Here is an 18,985-nt window from a genome sequence, read left to right as displayed (position 1 = left end):
TTCAAAATGGAAAAAAAGTAAATATGTATAAAATCTGAAATACTTTCTATAACAGCATGAAAAAGAAATCTGGCTTTTCTAATGCTGGCAAAAAGAACTATTCTTTCATTTATGTGCTTCACATTTTTATACACCTTTTCCTAATATACCCTATAAGCTACAGAACTCTCCTGGCAAAATGCTTTTCTCTGGGGAGATTTTTTTTTTTTAAACTTGATAGAAGAAACGGCCTGAATTTAAAGAAGTTTTTCTTTCTCATCAGAACAGTGCAGTGACCTCTATGCAAAATATAATGAAAAATGCAAGTCAATGCCATAAGGTAGAAAATGAAATCTAGATTGTGTCTACAAAGATAAAGGATTTATAACTTAAAGGTTTATACAATTGAAACAAATAAAATAAAATAATCCTATGCATGTAGCAACCCCTCATGAAACTATCTACCACAGAAGTACCTCATGAAAGTATCTACCCAGATACTACTGGGAAGCCAATTCTGATTACCAGCCATCTTCCCAAATATTTTATACTGTCAAAATAGATATATAGAAATGTTGGTGGAATCAAAATAAGATAAAAATACCTAGTAGTATTACATAGACCCTATTTGCTGTTAAAGTCCAATACAATTTCTACCCCATAGCAAACACAAAATTTACTTAAATAAAAAAGGCATCAGATCAAGACTCAGAAAAAACAAGTCCACTGTAATTTGCTAAATTCTTACTGGCTTAACTAAAGAGCCAGATATCACTGGTGGGGGGTCTGGAGATCTTTATCTCCCTTTCACAAAACAGGTCAGTGTAGCAATGATGGCTGTTCAGTGGATGACTTCACGATCTAGGATGCAGCATTGAAACATAACTTTAGTCCCTTCCTCCAAGACTGTACATGGTAGCCTGTAAAGGTTGAAAATAACCACCTGGGGCTTAAACCTAAGGAGAGAATCTCTTCCTGCAACTATGAGAGGATCAATAAGGAGTGTATTTGATTCGGCATCATGCTGTCTAGAAAAATATAGTGGCTATGTGCACATATCAGGACCTCACAAGGAGAAAATATAGACATTCCAAGGTGAAGGCATACAGATTATTATGCACCTCTGAAAATGTGCCCTCCAATCCATTTGCCCTGCTCCCCCCCAACCGCCGTCACACAGTGTGGATGGTTACAGAGAGAAGAGGATGGAATCCTGTGCTGGAGGAATCCATTAGGTTTTGGTCAATAACACGCACCTTTGAGACACTTGAGGTGTTACACCTTCTGCCTTCTGTGAGGTTCTCTGGCTATAAGGGGATAATAAAATCTCCCAGGTTACTACCAAACCAGATTGGTCTTAGCCTGTTTTTAAGAATATCCGAAGGACATCAACAATACAAGAGGGAGCCCTTTCTCCATGAGTGCTAGCTGAAATCACAGCAGTAGAAGAACTGCTGAATGTTATCTGCTCTATACCCCTAGCTTACAAGAGGGTATATCTAAACAGTTTAGAGAGATGCATATTTTCCTTTTTTAGGATCATTAAATATGAAGCTCGATAAGGTTCTTATTTTGCCATTTTTATTGTGCCAGTACTAAGACAGTCAACAGTTCTTTCATTCAAAGATGTTTGCTTTATTTGGAATCCTGTGGTTATTCCACAGGCCCTTTAATGTCCATCGTGATTCAAATAAACACTGAAAGAGCTGTAACCGTTTTATGTCAACACAGAGTGATCACTCTGGTGTGAGTTACTATTTGAAATCCCAATGGTCAAGATCACGGACTCTGAGCTAGACTGTCTGGGTTCACATTATGACTCTACCACTTAGTAGGTGCTTGAACTCCAGAAAGTTCCTTCACCTTTCTGAGAGTTCCTCACCAGAAAATAGAGATAATAATAGTACCAACCTCTGAGGATTGTTGTGAAAATTAATTTAGTTGATCTCTCTAAAGAACTATAACAGTACTTTGCACATAGTAAACACTATATATGTGTTTATTATATAAAATAAAAATAATTCTAGCTAAACACTGAGCTTTTGTCAATGCACTAAGCAGTTAGATGGGAAAACCAATTACAATGTACTTAAAAGCTAACTAACCTTCAAATAAAATGTCTTATACATACATCAGTATAAGACATATACTCCAGCAAGGAAACTGTGCCTTTATGTAAACATATTATTCCCTATTTAAGAGATGTGGACAAAAATGCACTAAACCTACACAATGCATAGAAAACAAATATGAGAAAGAGCAGTCTTTTCTTTATAAGATTCTAAGTAAGTATATTAAGTATATAACCCTAGTTACCCTGTTTGAGAAAACACAAATATAAAACGTTTTTGTGGATTTTGACCCACCTATCTAAATTTGTTTGTCACATGACTATCAAAAATTAAACTTATCCTTGAAAATTAACAGGCAATAATTCACACTGTGAACTTTCATGGAACAGTTCTGTCAGATAGAAATATGGATAAAACCTAGAAACTATAAAATCTAAACTCTTTATTTTAAAATCTATTTTTAGCAATAGAATGTATAAAAAATTATGGAGGTCATAGCTATTTTTTAAGATGTCCACATCTCTAAACTACTCATAAAGCAGCGAAAAAATGGTAGTAATAGAAAGAAAATGTGCCTGACTGCAAATTCAATTTTGTGGGGGGGCTAAAGTATTTGGGGAGGGGGAGATAATCTGGGTCAAAGGAACAGTGATTACATATTTCAGACATCTAAAAATACAAAGGTTGTCTTTAGGCTAAATTCTATTCACTATATCACTACCTCAAGGTTTTGTTGAACTTTCAATTCTGTGTTCCAGTGCATATTGCAATCTCATACTAGCACACAGCACCATCCTTCAAGAGGAGCTTTGAAAACATTTTATACTTCACCTTGTTCCAGAAATGATTTTAAGGCAGATTATGAAATACTTACAGTAAGGAAAGATAAAGTAAAATTTCAAATAGCTGGATGGGACCTCTGACTAAACATGGCAGATTAACCATTCAGGCCTTTTATCTTCTCCTCTCTCTTTATATGACTGTAGACGAATAAAAAGGATATAAACTCAGCAGGACAAAGAGAAAGAAACATTTAAATAATGCTAGAGCAGCAATTGCGGGTTTGACAGAGCAGAGAAAGTTGCTGGCCAAGTACATGAAGGGGGATGCCAATGAGATGTGAGACGATTCACATTCAAAATCCACCCAGGCCAAGTAAACCAAGGAGAGAGGGTGAGCAGTAGAACTGAAATAGGAGAGCTGGGTGAAGCCTCCAATGGAGCAACTGAAACCTCTAGGCCTCCACCTCTACCCAATGTAGCCAGGTTATTCTGCAGAGAAACCGGGCTCTAAAAATCTTGAGGATCAGAGCTATCATCAAGGGAAAGTGGACTGAGAAACAGGACTGAATTCAGGGAGTAAGTGAAAACTGAGAAACTGAACACTAGGACTTTCGGATATACTCCCTTGATCAGCTCCCACACACAGAGCCCAATTTCCCTATCCAGGAGAATAGGACAGTCTCCTCTAGAAAAACTAACCCTTTCTTAAAAAACAAAAGCCTCACATACTGACATTTATGGCTCTCCTGATGAAGCAGCTTGCTTGCCCCTTCATTACCATTCAGCCGAAGCAACCTGCTAATAAGCCTTACACATGGAGAGAGGTGCTAATCAACATGTCAGCACTACTGTTAAAGAACACTGGAGAGCAAATGATAACCATGCATTTAAGAACAGCATCCAACATATAAGAGCAATATATAAAAATGAAATGAACAGGAAAGAAGGATGTATTATTCCATTTTCTGTTGCTTATAAATGAATACCTGAAACTAGATAATTTATGAAGAAACAGAATTTATTTCTTCCAGCTTTGGAGGCTGGGAAGTCCAAGGTCCAGGGGGCATCTGTGAGGGCCTTCTTTGTGGGGATTCTACAGAGTCCTGTGGCAATGCAGGGAATCACATGGCAAGGGTTGAGCAAGAGTGTTTTCACATGCTTCTTTCCTCTCCTTATAAGCCACTAGTGCCACTCCCATGATAACTATTCGTCTATTAGCCCATTAATCCATGAATGGATTAATTCTTTCATTAGCAGATAGCCATCATGATCCAATCACCTCTTAAAGGTCCCACCTTTCAAATACTATATTGGGGAGTAAATTCCAAATGAGATTTGGAGGGGACAAACATTCAAACCATAGCAAAGAAGGTCTGTAGATAGCACATACATTGTGCAGAACAGAATACTACAAATGTAAGGAGTAACATTAATTTTTTCAAAACTATAATATTCCCTAGAAAATAATAATTTAAATATGGAAAAAAAAAATAAAACATAATTAATATATTCAGAGAGAGAGATGATTTCACACACATAAAATAATAGAATGCTGTGTAAAAGAAACCATCAGTGACCAGGAAAGAGATCTAAAAATATGAGAAATAAAAATTTAAAGCAAGGAGTTAGAAAACAAAGTCAAGGAAGTCTTCTAGAAAGTAGAAATAAACCACCAAGGAATAGGAAATGCAAGTGAACAAATAAGGACACTAAAATACTAATCCAGTAATCCATTAAATCCAAAATCTAACAGGAGTTCCAGAAAGTAGGAAAACTGAAGAGAAGTAATTAGCAAAGTAATAAAACCAGAAAATTTCCCAGAACCAAAACACAAAACTCTCCAGATTCATCCTAGAAACAAAGGTCACAAGTCTTCAGATTTGATGAGCCCACCAAGCACCCAGCCCAATAAATGAAAAAAAGAGACCTATCATATGGCAATTTATTATAAAATTTGACCATGCCAAAAATAATAAGATCCCAAGCAGCTCCGCCCTGCTCGGCCATCACTGAGCCCTCCCACTTGCTTGGCCCGGCGCGGGGGCCTCCGCTCCCACTCCCTCGGCGGTTCTCTGGCGGGGCTGGTGGAGGGGGTGTCCCGGGCCAGTGTCGGGAAGGCAAGGAAGTACGGGCGGGCCGACTGTCACTCCACCATACCCTGGACTCCGGCCCCAGGTAAACTCCCTGTTACTGGGAGGCAGATACCATCTCTGCGGCCACCAGTTTGGAAAAAAGCCTAACGAATGTCTGGTTGGGAATAGTGTGGTAGGAGAGTTCCCAGGTCTGCTTGAACCTGCCGGAGACCAGGCTGCAGGTGGGCGCTAGACTCGGTTTATACTGGGGGGATACAAAGGTGAACAAGACCCGAGAAAGATCTACATAGTGCTACAAAGGCACCCAGAGAGACCAGTCGTCTGTGCCCAGCAGAAACCTGGTAGACTTCCTGGGCGAGGCGGTGCCGAGCAGGGTCTTGAAGGCCCAGCTGATAGACGAGGGGTGCAGAAGACACGCCCCAGCCCAGCACAGTGCGCACAGAGTGGGGAGACGTGCGGCCAGGGAGGGGGAGACTCGACAGAAACCACACACCCGGTGGGGTCGCCACTGCACGATCTAACAGCCTGGGCCAGAGCACACGGAACAGGGAGAAGTCCTGCACAGGAAGTGAAAGCTCAACAGAGATCACACACCCTGTGGTACGTGATCCACCAGCCCAGCAGAGTCCAAGCTGACCAGAAAGGTGGCTCCCCGGAGAAGCCCAAGACCCGAGACAACCACACACACAAGGCACTAGAGGCCAACTGAGCAGTCACGGAGGTAACCATACGAAATTGGCAACCACAGCAACATCCTAGTTAGTTACTTTTACTTACTTTCTAAAGTAATCTTTGCCAAAATGAAACCTTACAAGTGTGGTTATTTTACTGCATCTTTTTTTTTTTTTCTTTTGGCTCTTAAAAACACCTTGATGCAAAAATCACTTTATTACAACTGTATGGAAAATTCTATGTTTGCCATATATCAATTTTTTAATTACATGGTATTTTCATTTTAAAGTAATATATGTGCTTGCTCATAAAATGACAAATAGCTAAAGGATTCCATATTCTGTAGCTAGAGAACGCCATCTGGCTCAATGTGAGAGAAACCACACTATTATATTGAATACTGTTATAAATACAGTAATTAATGTTTCTAAAGGAACTTCCTTCTAAGATGAAATAAGTTAAGTTGTGGTATTTTACTTAATAAATATGATTTAAACAAAAATTACATAGACATAATGAAATAAGTTATTATAATTACTATTAACAGGTAGTTCTAAGTATTTTATACATACAGCCATATTTAATATGTACATTAACCTTGAGGTAGGTAGGTACTATTGTTAATGCCATTTTACAGATGAGAAACCTGGGGCACTATAAAGATAAACTACTAAATAGGAACACTAGTAAAGCTATAATTCAAATCCAGGTGAACTGGCTCCAGAGCCCACACACTAAAGTGTCTTCTAAGACAGTAAATACCAAGCAAATCTACCTTATGTGCCTTTGTAGTAAAAATAGGTTGAGATCTGCCTTACAGGGTTTATAGTCAAAAGATGTGGGCCCTCAATTTTGGTGATGTATCCCTTTGTTAAAAATTAAGACGCTCAGGACAAATGATCAGATTCTTTTAATGCAGTTTCACATGTATCCATAAAAATATTAACTTTTTAAAAATGTAAACAAAAACTAAAATTGAAGGTTCAAGCATCGCTATAGTAGACAGACTCCATAATGTCTCATATTAATCATGAATCCTGAAATTCTATAAAAATTTTCTCAAAAACCCAAAATGTTCTTTTCATTGGATCCTCAGCATGATTTTCAAGTAATTTGCAATTTAATAGCAACTTTGAAATTCTTCTATCCATTCAGCAAACAATTATTAAGTACCTAAACTAGGAAGGGATCCAAAAATAGATATATTTCATGTCTTCAAAGAGCAAATTCCACCGATTTTCAAACGCCATTTTGAAGTCAAAATTCTCATTTATGGAAACAGTTTACAAAATACTGAATATACAAAAGCGGGCTGGGCTGCCCCTAATAACCATGAATTTGCTACCCTTCTCCAAGGAACAGACTTCTAGTCCGCAACTAAACCACTCTGGGTTAACAGTTCCCCCTGGGGGCTAATATGGGAAGATCTGATTGTAAAAATACCTTTTTCTCCTCAAAAAAAACTCCTAGGGCTCATAGAACACAGTCCAATTGATGAACATTTTCATCTGCATTCATGAGTACTCTCACTCTTTAATCCCTCTCCTCCATTCTCTACCATTTCTTGCTCAACAACTTAAAGAGGTTCTCTACCCATGCCCAGTCTCCCTGAACATCCCTTCAGTCCATATATAAAACAACAAATGATCCTGATGATAATAGATAAAAATAAAAGTAGTATCTACTCTGTACCAGATAAAAAGAAAACCATAAATTATGAGGTTAAATTAATCATTAAAACCAGCACCACCATCTTCTTTCTATGGCTCCTGAAAGTAACCACAAGTCCCTTTAATAACTCCACAAGTCTCCTTCCATCTCTTTAATCACATTTGCCATATTTGTTTGTCTTTGAGCACCAGAATTAAAGACGATTATGTAAATAACTCCAGTATTCATATTTTCACTGTACTGTAACTGCCTGGTTATTTGTCTGAAAACAGTGGGCACTGAGGGTGGTAGAGTATAGGAGGGCAGAGCCCAAGCTCCACAAAGGGAAACACCGTGGGAGGGCAAAGGACTGCTCTCCTTGTTTATCAACCACTGCAATCCAACCCTAAACTCATCCCTGGTAGACAGGAGCATAGTCATTTTGGTGGGTTGGACAGAGGAAAGGAGAGAGGGAAGGAGAGGAAAGGGAACAGAAGGATTCTGCAAATTCATTATGACTTGTGGGTGGGTAGAGCAATATAATTACATTGTAAACACTGTTTCTACACATGAATGCTATCTGAACTGTCTCTGAAGTCAGCACCAACTACATCAATGTAAATTATAATGCAGGCTGTCTCAGAAATCCCATCTTAGGACACTCTCCCGGTGAGTTACTAAGTATGATAGCTTTTATTGTATTACCATAATACACTTTCAATATATCGTGTTTACTTGCAACATATCATAGAATGTGTTTTCCAGTTTAACTCTGTAAGAGTCTGTTAGCAGTGGGTTATTAATACCCGTTACCATCATTGCCCATGAGTTGTTTACTTGGTGCTTTAACATGATTGGTAAGTCATTTCCATGTGCTTTATAACCAATAAAAAACTACTTTTTATAAAATAAAAATTATTAAACAGATTTTTAGTAATGTAATTTGATATTAGTAACATACGTGGAAGGCTGATTATGACCTAAGAGGAAAAGATTAAGTCTTGGGGTTAAGTTTTTTAACACGATCATAAGATGACATGCTATTTCCATTTATACTTCTATTTCTTATTTATTTTCTCAGGTGTCATTACTGACTTCCATTAGAAATCTGTATTCACTGGTTTATGACTGATCTCAGGTGTCAAACCAGATACTGGATGCCCACTAATAATAATTCAGTTCATTTTATTTTATTTGTTTATTTATTTATTTATTTATTTTTTTTTTGGTCTTTTTCATGACCGGCACTCAGCCAGTGAGTGCACCGGCCATTCCTTTACAGGATCCGAACCCACGGCGGGAGTGTCACTGCGCTCCCAGCGCCGCACTCTCCCGAGTGCCCCACGGGGTCGGCCCATTCAGTTCATTTTAGATGCAGGAGTAGATCATAGCAATGTGTTATACATGTGTATTCTGACTGCTATGATTACCACAATCCAACCTGGATCTCTTGAACTTCCCTCCTAATACTTTCCTAATGGCCTGAGCCCTTTATTTTATATTTTGTCATTCCAATATTGTTGGTATTGATTTAGGTGACATTGAGAAAAAAGAAATCACAATTCTAAGTCACATTTCTCAGTTGTCAAATCTGGTGACTTAAATCAGGCATTTACTGGCTGTCTTTTCTGTCCTTCAGCAGTTATCATTGCTTTTAGCTGTAGCAATTGCTCCTATTTGTTTTAGAAACAAATGAGCAAAAGAAAGATGCCACCATTTCACAAATTTATTTATCAGAGTACCTCAAAAATTGCTTTTATAATCCAAGTTGTTCTCCAGAACTAATAATGTCTTTGTCTTTCAAACTCCGTTTAACAAATTAACTGGGATTTAAAGGCAAAATGTTATACTTTAAATAACTGCATAAATCCTTCTTGGGGGTTGGGGGGAATCTCTTACCCAAAGTATCACAGGTAAAAACCTTCTGCCTAGTTATCAAGATCCTCCAAAAACCTAGCACACTGCTTCCCCATTTTCCCATCTCATTACACATTCAGTCATTAATACGTATCTATCTAGATCATTCCTTGTCCTGATACCCTATAATTATTTTTGCTTTCAGTACTACCACTCCAGTCTTTTTCACTTGTCCAAAAAGCCTTCCTTTTCTACTTTCTACCTAACCAAACTCCTGCTCACCCTTCAGAACCTAATTTAAATCCCACTTTCTAAAGAAACCTTTTTTTCTCACAGTTCTTGTTTTAACTACCCTCCCTCAACCCAAAAGGACACTGGTTTCAGGGCTTTTTCTTACCCACCTAACTTCCAGATCTGCCCTAAATAGGCCCTTAACACTGGTCAATTAATATAAGACGCACACTGACGATGATCTTTTAGATTTAGGAAAAATGAACACATTTCACTACACTAGACATTCCTTAAATCTTCCTACTTGTTTACAGTATTTTGCAGCCCACCCAGATCATGGGTTACAAAATAATGAAACCTTATTTAAATAAATTATCCCCTCTGCCCTAATCTGGATGGCTTGATCTAGTTAAAAGTTAACATTTCAAAAATGCATAAATCACAGCTGCTGCTTTAAAAAAAAAATCACAATTAGATCATGCATTCACACATCACAGGCAGTCAAGATGAATGGATTTTTAAGTCTTTCTTCCTCCCTGGTCTTTAGTTCACAAACAATTTGCTATTTGGTTAGTTTTTCATCTTCTCTTCTCATACAACATAATGGAACCACTTTATTCATTTAAAATTCACTTCAAGCACATTAGAATATTTAACATATGGAACATTTTAATTAAAGACAAAAAAAGGGTGGATCCTAAGATGGCGGTGGCTGCGGAGGCTGGCGTGGAGTAGCTGAGGTGGAAAAGGCGGCCACTGGGCTTTACACAGCCAGGAAACGTGTGGACCTTCCTCTTGCCGTCTCTTAAGGGAGGACCGCTGCTGGTGGCCGGTCGTGGGGGCTGACCGCCACTTTGCCCTTGGCAGGAGAGGCTGCCTCGTTTACAGGCAACAGCTTTGAAGTATGGCGCAGGAAAAGAACTGTTTCATAGCTGCAAAAGCGAGTCTCTAAACAGGGAACATGGCACCGGGCCGCTGTTGACGCTGCCAGGATCCCGGAGGCCAGGGCCGCGCTGAAGGGGGCCAGCTGCCCTATTCAGGATTTGAGGTTTCAGGCCAGCATAAAAGAAGATTCCTGGGAGAGCCCGAGCTGTGCTGCAGGACAGAGTGAGCAGCCTGAGGCGGCGGCGGCCGAGGACAGGGACGGTGATGACACAGAGGCAGAGAGGGAGCCGCCCGGCCCGGCACAGCCCCGTGAGTGACCCCCAGCCCAGCCCTGCTCAGGGGCGGACGCCCACCCGGTTTCCGCCTGCCCCACCGGGCCACTCACTGGCCCCCAGGGCTGCCTCCATTTTCTCAGGTGGTGGCGGCTCGGGCCCGGCTCGGCCAAGCCTGTCCTCCTCACACGGCTTGGCTCCTCACTGAGCCTTCCCACTTGCTTGCCCCAGCGTGGGGCTTCCCGGGGCCTGCGGGCCGGCCTCCCCTCCCACTCAGTCCGTGGTTCTCTGGTGGGGCTAGTGGCGTGGGGCGGCCCCGGCCAGCGTCAGGAGGGCAAGGAAGTACGGGCTGGGCCAACTGTCACTCCACCGCACCCTGGGCTCCAGCCCCCAGTAAACTTCCTGTTACCAGGAGGCAGATACCATCTCTGCAGCCACCAGTTCAGAAAAACGCCTAACTGATTTCTGGTTAGGAATAGTGTGGTCAGAGAGTTCCCGAGTTCCCTTGAACCTGCCAGAGAGCTGACTGCGGGCGGTCACCAGAGTCGGTCCGCGCCGGGGGAATACAAAGGTGACCCATGTGCTGCGGGCTCCTCCCCCGAGGAGCTCACACTCTGCTGTGGGAGATAGGACAAGTACACAAATAACCGCGATACCAGGAGGAAGGTGATAAGTCCCGAGAAAGATCTACACAGTGCTACAAAGGCACCCACAGTGACCAGTCGTCTGCGCCTAGCAGAAACCTGGTAGACTTCTGGGCGAGGCGGGGCCGAGCAGGGACTTGAAGGCCCAGCTGACAGACGAGGGTTGCAGAAGACATGCCCCAGCCCAGCCCAGTGCGCACAGAGCGGGGAGACGTCCAGCTAGGGAGGCGGAGACTAAACAGAAAACACACACCCAGTAGGGCCACCACTGCGTGATCTGGGAGCCCGGGCCAGAGCACACGGAATAGGGAGAAGTCCTGCATGGGAAGTGGAAGCTCAGCAGAGATCACACACCCTGCAGTACCACCCTGTGATCCAGCAGCCCAGCAGAGTCCAAGCTGACCAGAGAGGTGGCTCCCTGGAGAAGCCCAAGACCCAAGGCAACCACACACACAAGGCACTAGAGGCCAACTGAGCAGTCACGGAGGTAGCCATACTAAATTGGCACCCACAGCAACATCTCAGTTAGTCAATAGTCTCAAAACGGTGGACTGTGAAACCACCTGCCACAATGAATAAACATCAGAAAAAAGATACCAGAAATACAAAAAATCAAGAAAGTACACCACCAAAAGTTAATAAATCTCAAACTCTAGATCCTATAGAACAGGAAGCCCTTGAAATGACTGACAAAGAATTTCGAGTGATAATTCTAAGGAAACTGAATGAGATAAAAGAAAACAGAGCTAGACATCATGATGAAACGAGGAAATGTATACAGGACCTGAAAGAAGAAATGTACAAGGAAATCAATTTCCTAAAAAAAAATGTAGCAGAACTTGCCGAACTGAAGAAGATATTCAGCGAAATAAAAAACACAACGGAGAGTTTAACCAGCAGGCTTGTCGAAGTTGAAGAGAGAACCTCTGAACTTGAAGATGGGCTGTTTCAAATAACACAAGCAGAGAAAAAAAAAGAAAAAAGAATCAAAGACATTGAAGAAAATCTGAGCGAGATATCAGACAACCTTAAGTGCTCAAATATCCGAGTCATGGGTATTCCAGAAGGGGAGGAAAACGGAGATTCCATTGAAAACATATTCAACAAAATAGTGGCAGAAAACTTCCCAGGTATAGGAAAAATCACAGATCTTCAGATCCAGGAAGCTCAACAATCTCGAAATGTATTCAACCCAAAAAGGCCTTCTCCAAGACATGTCATAGTCAAATTGGCAAAACTCAGACACAAAGAGAGAATCTTAAAAACTGCAAGAGAGAAGCGTCAAATCACCTATAATGGAGCCCCAATCAGGCTAACATCAGACTTTTCATCACAAACCCTAAAAGCTAGAAAGGAATGGGATGATATATTCAAAATACTAAAACACAAAGATTGCGAGCCAAGAATACTCTACCCTGCAAGGCTATCCTTCCGAAATGAAGGGCAAATAGTATATTTTTCAGACAAATAAAAACTGCGGGAGTTCACTACCACACGACCACCCTTACAAGAAATCCTCAAGGGAGTACTGGGTTTGGTTCCTGAAAAATAACTACCACTGCCATAAAAACCCAAGAAAAATCAATACCCACTAGTATAATAAAAATGGCATTCATGAAGAGAAAACAAGCAAACAAAAACGCTATCTACAACCTAAGGAACCAACAAACACAGAAACCAAACAGTAAATCACAAAGCAAGGAACAAAAGACACCTAAGACAACCAAACAACCAATAAATGCTAGGAATAAATCAACACCTTTCAATAACAACTCTTAATGTAAAAGGCTTAAATTCCCCAATTAAAAGACACAGACTGGCTGACTGGATCAAAAAGGAGGACCCAACTATATGCTGCCTACAAGAGACCCACCTCACTCATAAAGATTCACATAGACTAAGAGTGAAAGGATGGAAAAAGATTTACCATGCAAACAGAAAAGAAAAACGAGCTGGAGTAGCTATTCTTATATCTGACAAAATAGACTTTAAACTAAAACCATAAAAAGAGACAATGAGGGACACTACTTAATGATAAAAGGACTGATCCATCAAGAAGACATAACAATCATAAATATGTACGCACCCAATGTTGGAGCAGCCAGATTTATAAAACAAACTCTATTAGACCTAAAGAAGGAAATAGACACTAATACCATAATAGCAGGGGACCTGAACACCCCACTGTCAATATTAGACAGATCATCTAGGCAAAGAATCAGTAGAGAAACACAAGATCTGAACAAGACTCTAGACCAATTGGAATTGGCAGATATCTACAGAACATTCCACCCAACAACCTCAGAATATTCATTCTTCTCATCAGCACATGGATCATTCTCCAGGATAGATCACATATTAGGTCACAAATCAAGTCTCAATAAATTCAAAAAATTGGAATTATCCCATGTATTTTCTCAGACAAGAATGGATTAAAACTAGAAATTAATAACAAATGAAACTCTAGAAACTATACAAACACATGGAAATTAAACAGCATTCTACTTAATGACATATGGGTCCAAGAAGAAATCAAGCAGGAAATCAAAAAATTTATTGAAACTAATGAAAATAATGATACATCATACCAAAAACTGTGGGATACTGCAAAAGCAGTATTAAGGGGGAAATTTATTGCATTAAATGCTCACCTCAGAAGAATAGAAAGATGGCAAGTGAACAACCTAACACTTCACTTTAAAGAACTAGAAAAACAAAAACAATCCAAACCTAAAGTTACCAGACGGAAAGAAATCATTAAGATCAGAGCAGAACTGAATGAAATTGAAACCCAATAAACAATACAAAAGATCAATGAATCAAAAAGTTGGTTTTTTGAAAAGATAAATAAAATTGACAAACCATTAGCATGGCTAACTAAAAAAAGAAGAGAGAAGACTCAAATAACAAAAATTAGAAATGAAAAAGGCGATATTACAACTGATTCATCTGAAATACAAGGAATCATTCGAGACTACTATAAACAACTATACGCCAACAAATTTGAAAATCTGGAGGAAATGGATAAATTTCTGGACACACACAAGCTCCCAAAACTGAACCATGAAGACGTAGAAAATTTGAACAGTCCAATAACAATAAAGGAGATTGATGCTGTTATCAGAAAGCTCCCAACAAAGAAAAGCCCAGGACCAGATGGATTCACAGCAGAATTTTACCAAACATCAAAGAGGAATTGACAACGATTCTTTACAAACTATTCCAAAAGATTGAAACAGACGCAAATCTCCCAAACTCATTCTATGAAGCAAACATCATCCGGATACCAAAACCAGGTAAAGATATAACCAAAAAAGAAAACTACAGGCCGATATCCTTGATGAATATAGATGCAAAAATCCTCACTAAAATACTAGCAAACAGAATACAGCAACACATACGTAAAATTATTCACCACGATCAAGTGGGATTCATCCCGGGGATGTAAGGTTGGTTCAACATACGCAAATCAATAAATGTGATACACCATATTAATAAACTCAAACACAAGGACCATATGATCATCTCTATAGATGTTGAAAAAGCATTTAATAAAGTTCAGCACTCATTCATGACAAAGACCCTCTATAAGTTAGGTATAGAGGGAAAGTATCTCAACATAATTAAAGCCATATATGACTAACCCACTGCCAATATCATCCTGAATGGGGAAAAGCTGAAAGCTTTTCCTTTAAGAACAGGAACTAGTCAAGGATGCCCACTCTCACCACTCCTATTCAACAGAGTCTTGGAAGTACTAGCCAGAGCAATCAGAGAAGAGAAGGAAATAAAGGGCATCCAGATTGGAAAAGAGGAAGTCAAACTGTCCCTGTTTGCAGATGACATGATCCTATATATCGAATAGCCTAAAACCTCTACAAAAAAACTCTTGGAGTTGATAAATGATTTCAGCACAGTAGCAGGATACAAAATCAACACACAAAAATCAGTAGCATTTCTTTTCTCCAATAGTGAACATGCAGAACAAGAAATCAAGAAAGCCTGCCCATTTACAATAGCCACCAAAAAAAATAAAATACTTAGGAATTGAGTTAACCAAGGAGGTGAAAAATCTCTATAATGAGAACTACAAACCACTGCTGAGAGAAATTAGAGAGGATACAAGAAGATGGAAAGATATCCCATACTCTTGGATTGGAAGAATCAACATAGTGAAAATGTCCATACTACCCAAAGTGATATACAAATTCAATGCAATCCCCATCAAAATTCCAATGACATTTTTCTCAGAAATGGAAAGAACTATCCAGACATTTATATGGAATAATAAAAGACCACGCATAGCCAAAGCAATGCTGAGCAAAAAAAATAAAGCTGGAGGCATAACACTACCTGACTTTAAGCTATACAACAAAGCTTTAATAACCAAAACAGTATGGTACTGGCATAAAAACAGACACACTGATCAATGGAATAGAATAGAGAATCCAGAAATCAACCCACACACTTACTGCCATCTGATCTTTGACAAAGGCACCAAGCCTATTCACTGGAGAAGGGAATGCCTCTTCAGCAAATGGTGCTGGGATAACTGGATATCCATATGCAGGAGAATGAAACTAGATCCATACCTCTCATCATATACTAAAATCAACTCAAAATGGATTAAGGATTTAAATATACAGCCTGAAACAATAAAACTTCTTAAAGAAAACATAGGAGAAACACTTCAGGAAATAGGACTGGACACAGACTTCATGAATATGACCCCAAAAGCACGGGCAACCAAAGGAAAAAGAAACAAATGGGATTATATCAAACTAAAAAGCTTCTGCACAGCAAAAGAAACAATTAACAGAGTTAAAAGACAACCAACAGAGTGCGAGAAAATATTTGCAAAATATACATCTGACAAAGGATTAATATCCAGAATATATAAGGAACTCAAACAACTTTACAAGAAAAAAACAAGCAACCGAATTAAAAAATGGGCAAAAGAGCTAAGTAGACATTTCTCAAAGGAAGATATACAAATGGCCAACAGACATATGAAAAAATGCTCAACATCACTCAGCATCCAGGAAATGCAAATTAAAACCTCACTGAGATACCATCTAACCCCAGTTAGGATGGCTAAAATCGAAAAGACTCTGAACAATAAATGCTGGCGAGGGTGCGGAGAAAAAGGAACTCTCATACATTGTTGGTGGGACTGCAAAGTGGTGCAGCCTCTATGGAAAATGGTATGGAGTTTCCTCAAACAATTGCAGATAGATCTACCATATGACCCAGCTATCCCACTGTTGGGAATATACCCAGAGGAATGGAAATCATCAAGTCGAAGGTATATCTGTTCCCCAGTGTTCATTGCAGGACTCTTTACAATAGCCAAGAGTTCGAACCAGCCCAAATGTCCATCATCGGATGAGTGGATACGGAAAATGTGGTACATCTACACAATGGAATACTACTCAGCTATAAAAATGAATGAAATACTGTCATTTGAAACAACATGGATGGACCTTGAGAGAATTATATTAAGTGAAATGAGTCAAGCACAGAAAGAGAAATACCACATGTTCTCACTTATTGGTGGGAGCTAAAAATTCATATATAAATTCACACACACACACACAAGAAAAAAACGGGCGGAGGGGAAGAAGATATAACAACCACAATTACGTGAAGTTGATACGACAAGCAAACAGAAAGGACATTGCTGTGGGGGAGGGAGGAGAGGGAGGAGGGAGGGAGGTTTTGGTAAGGGGCAACAATAATCAACCACAATGTTTATCGACAAAAAAAAATTTTTTTAAAAAATAAATAAATATAATAACATAAAATAAAATAAATAAAAATAAAGACAAAAAAATATTCCACTGACTCTCTCAACAAATCTTTATCTCAGGATTAATGGCCACTAGTAACAGTTTGGATTTACCATTTTCCTCACACATCTTATTTCTAGAAAATAAAGAATATTTCACTTTATGCACTCAATATTATAATTTTTGGTTAATTCATTTAGTTGACAATATTAACCAATACTTATACAAGGAAATGGGATACAGAGGAACAAAACAAAGTGCTTTTCTTTTAATAAGATAATGTTGGACTTCATTTTTTAACTAGGCCATTCTGAATTACACACCTTTCTTACAGACCACGTATTCCAAGAGCTTCTCAATGAAATAAACAAAACCATATTGTATAATTCATTTTTCATAAGTTACTTCCCCAAATTCATCCACATTAAGACAGGGTTGACATTTTAATCGATAAATCAAAGGCAGCTGAAAATTATAATTATCCAAGAGAACTTTTGCCTGAATTAAATTAATTTGTGAAAGCTAATTTAAAATCTTACCTAACTGGCAAGAGAAGGCAAAATATTTATTTAGAGATGAATGACTGAATATTTGGAAACTGAAGAAATCAACTAGAAACAATTAGAAAATTCAGCAGAGTAATCTATAGAAAACTGAAACTCATAATAATAGTCAGAATTAATGTTTTTAAATTGAGAACTACATGCTAATCTCTTTAAAATATCATCTCATTTATACTTTAAACAATCCCTATGTGGCAGCTACAACTATTATCTTATTTTAAAGATGAGAAAATTAGAGCAAGTAATTTGCCCAGAGACACACACTATGTATGCTACAGTGTTTATTGAATTTGTATTAGAATACAACAGCTTTCTTATGTACCAGTATCTTTTTTTTTTTCTTTTTTGGACCGATAAGGGGCACGGTGTGGTCTGCACCAAGCTCAGCCAGTGAGTGCACCGGCCATCCCTATATAGGATCCGAACCCGCGGCCTCAGCGCTACCAGCGCCACACTCTCCCAAGTGAGCCACGGGGCCAGCCCTTATGTACCAGTATCTCAAAAAAAAAACTATAGTTGGATAAAAGTACAATCAAAATGTCAAGAAAAGGCAGTATAAAATATCAATAATAACTATTAATGAGAAATCTACAGTACTTATATGAGGAAAACTAGAAAATGCAAATAAGAAACAGAAAACAAACAATAGAAGTGATAACTTGTTTTTGAACAGTAAGACTTCAAAATTCTAAAAATATCAACTCCTGCTAAATTAATTTTTAAATTCAATGTCATTCTAATGAAAATCTCAATAGAGAATGTTCTCAATTCCAAAAAAAAATTCTAATGTTTGTTGGAAGACTAAATGTATAATAAATATATTATCGTGCTTCAGTAATTAAAAGAGGGTGGTACTGACACAGGAAAATAAAGACAAATAATGTTAAAATCATCACCAAGATATAGGCCCAAGTATATATTGAAAATTAATTTATGAAAATGGTGATACTTCGAAGCAGTGGGAAAAAGATGTATTATTCAATAAATGCTATTGAGATAATGGAAAGCAATTTGAAAGAAAAAGAAAGATGAATTCCCTGCTCAATCCTTATACTAACATAAATTTCAGATGATTCAAAGATGTAAATATACAAGATAAAACTATTAGAAGAAAATATGGGTGAATATTTTTCTCATATTAGCATGGGGAAAACTTTTATCAACATAATCCAACACTAGAAACCATAATAGGATTGAAAGATTTCATTCTCTAAAAATGAAAAAAAAAATGTATATAAAATAAAAACATACATGTATGAAAGGAAGATGACAAACTGGAAAAAATTATTTAATACACACACACACACACACACACACACACGAAAAGCAAAGATTACTGTCCCTAACAATACAATTAACTCTTAAGAAAAAATAATTACCACCCAACAGGAAAATTGGCAAAGAATAGGAAGACTATACACGCACACAAGCAAATGACCAATAAGCAGTTGCAAATGAGTTCAACCTCATTAGAAATCAAATATAAATAAAAACTA

General features: G+C 38.6%; 1 protein-coding gene across 3 annotated transcripts in view; it reads right to left on the bottom strand.

The window, feature by feature from the left end:
* CDK14 (cyclin dependent kinase 14) overlaps nucleotides 1-18,985 on the bottom strand; it is a 587,775-nt gene that overhangs the window by 490,820 nt on the left and 77,970 nt on the right. The gene's annotated exons all lie outside the window — the stretch shown is intronic.

Source organism: Cynocephalus volans, chromosome 6 (genome assembly GCF_027409185.1).
Source record: "Cynocephalus volans isolate mCynVol1 chromosome 6, mCynVol1.pri, whole genome shotgun sequence".
NCBI classification, from domain to species: Eukaryota; Metazoa; Chordata; class Mammalia; order Dermoptera; family Cynocephalidae; genus Cynocephalus; species Cynocephalus volans.
Note: the sequence above shows the minus strand (reverse complement) of the source record. Positions and strands in the feature narration are given on the sequence as shown.